Source organism: Mustela putorius, unplaced genomic scaffold (genome assembly GCF_011764305.1).
Source record: "Mustela putorius furo isolate JIRA1106 unplaced genomic scaffold, ASM1176430v1.1 tig00537248_pilon_pilon_pilon, whole genome shotgun sequence".
NCBI classification, from domain to species: Eukaryota; Metazoa; Chordata; class Mammalia; order Carnivora; family Mustelidae; genus Mustela; species Mustela putorius.
The window spans coordinates 4978363-4981250 of record NW_025422387.1 but is presented as its reverse complement, the minus strand read 5'-3'; positions in this window follow the sequence as shown (position 1 = coordinate 4981250).

The window sequence follows — 2888 nt, the reverse complement described above, 5'->3', positions numbered from 1 at the left end:
AACACTCCTGCTACAGTTGATTTCAAACCATCAACATGGGGTCACTGTTGGGAAGTGCAGGCCTGTCAGCCAGCTGCTCACATCACTGATTACCTCCCTCCTGTGCCTCCGGAGGCTACAATAAGGAAACCAGACTAGCTCAGTAAGGCAGCCTGTATTTGCATCACTTGGGTGGTCCAGGAACCCATAAGACCCGAACTTGGATATAGGTAGTCGTGGAAGAGCAGGGTCCTCAGAAGCCTGGCAGAAGCAAATGTAAGTCATCTCTGGAGGAAGTTAACTTCATCCTAGGCCTCAAATTATCCCTATAAATCAATTTAAAAATACAGTGTCCAGCCTGGCCAAAGAGAGCCAGGCAGATCACAAGGAAATAGGACACCATGAGCAAAACTAGGAGAAACTGGCCCTCCAATACTTCAAATATTAGAATTATCAGATACAGACTGTAAGACAGCTGTGCTTTGTTGAGAGAAGGTTAAAAATATCTGCAGGGGACAGGGAACTATAAAAAGTGACCAGCTAGATTTAGAACATTTGTAGAAAGCTTTATAGTTTAATCAGAGATCATGTACACAAATACCTTCAGGGGCCATCTGGTAGTACAGATGAGTTAAGTGACCTGGTGATACACTGGTGACCTGGAAAGCTTCGTGTGATGGGCACTGGGCTCCTCACCTCCAGCTGATTGTTACCATGTGGCACTGGTGGGACCAGTCTGCAGATCTTCTGCTCTTTCTGGAGAAGCTGGACATTGGGATTTCTTCTTCTTATGGTAAAATACACATAAAACTGACCCCCATAACCATTTTAATGTGTACAATTCAGCGACATTATGTACATTCCCAATGTTGTATGGCAATCACAATTATATAGTTCCAGAACTTTCTCACTACCCCATAAAGAAACCCCATACCCCTTGGAAGTCACTCTCTATTCCCTGCCCCCAGGCCCTGACAACCACCAATCTGCTTTGTCTCTATGAATGTGCCCAGTCTAGATAGCTCACGTAGGTGGCATCATACAATATTTATCCTTTTGTGACTGGCTTGTTTTGTGTTTTACTTAGTGTGTTTTCAAAGTTCACCCATGTTATGGCATGTATCAGTACTTCATTCCTTCTTAACACCTGAATAACATTCTATTGTGTGGATATACACATTTATCCATTCGTCAGTTGATATTTGAATTTTTTATATCTTCCTATTTTATTTCTTTTTTAGGGCTCTATTATTTAAGTAATCTACCCAATATAGAGACTCAAACTCACTACCTGGAGATCAAGAATAGCATGTTCCTCAAAGGGAACCAACCTGGTGTCCCAAATATCTTCCTATTTTTTTCAGATAATATATACATATACATATATGTGTGTGTGTGTGTGTGTGTGTGTGTGTGTATATATATATATATATATTCAGATTTTTAAAAAATTTTATTTACTCATTCATGAGAGAGAGAGAGAGGCAAAGGCAGAGGGAGAAGCAGGCTCCCCGTGGAGCAGGGGGCCCAATGCTGGACTGGATCTCAGGACCCTGGTATCACGACCCAGCCGAAGGCAGATGCTCAACCGACTGAACCACCTAGGCGCCCCATATATTCAGAAGTTCTTTGTGGCCCTAAGCCATTAGAGAACCAACAGTAGAGACCTCTGTTTTATAACATGCTGTGACATATTTTCCTACATGATGTTCAGAATGACTCGCTGAGGTACTCTTATTTTTTGTATCAGGCATCCCATTTCTCCAGTAGCTTTTCTCCCCAAAACCAAAATTTCAGGGAAAACTGCTTGGTTCCAGAATGAGTGGGAGTCTGGGGTCTAGCTTAAGGCTGTGACCTTGAGCTTCCCTGCAATTCAATTTCCCCCCAGAAAAAGACTGGTGTTGGACTAGTTTATCTCCAAGACACTAGGTTTGCTAACAGGGTCACTCTCACTTGCCCCTAGCCACCATCTGGGCCGGAAGAAGCTCTGGTCAAGTCCGTGTAGTGGCAGCTGAATACAAAGACGTGGCCACCTGGGTTATCCGGATAATTGCAGAGTCTTCCACAGAGCTGTCCTGAGGCACGATGGGGGAAGAAACCACCTCAAAAGTTCTCCTTGTAGGCCACCCAGCCCGTTTCACCTGCTAGGGCCATCTGCGGGGTAGCAGCACCTGGTCTGAACCCGGGACTTCCAGGCAGGAGTAGCTTCAGTTTAAATCGGGCTTTTCTGACAGCAACCCCAGAGGGAAAGCAAGAGCCCCAGTTGAAATGCTGATAATCCTTGAGCTGTTCCTTCGCAGAAAGCTATTTAATAGGCAAGGTCGAATGTCTCGTGGTCGCCTCGCACCTGGCCCCTTTCCTCCGATTCTAGTTTTCCAAAAGGAGGGGGGAAGGCAAGCGACGTCCTAGCTCGCGTGTTTGCACAGGGCAGAGGGCCGGCAGAGATCCGTGCTTCCTAACTCTTTCCAAGAGCACCTCGCATCCCGAATCGCCGCCTTCAACTCCGAGAAGTCGGGAGCCCCACAGGAAACTTGCATTATTGCACCCGCTGCCACACACCCGGGGCAGCGGACCAGCCGCCGAACTGGCTCCCGAGGAATGCGCCCCCTCTACGGCCGGCCGGCCGCCCCGCCGGCGCCCCCTCCCCGGGGGACCCCGCGCCACCTGCGGCCTCCGAGTGAGTGTCCCCGCGCCCCGCCGCCCCCCACCCCCCACCCGCGCGCCGGGAGCCGGGGGTCGCCGGTCCTCCCCACCCCCGACCCGGGGAGCGGGGGGTCGCGGGCGCCTCGCTGGGCGGGCGGGGGAGGCCCGCGGCGCTGGCCGGCGGCGCCCGGAGGCCGCACTGCTGGCGGCCGCGGCGGCGCTGCTCCCCCTGCTCGGTGCAGCTGGCGCCCGGCGCTTGCGCACTG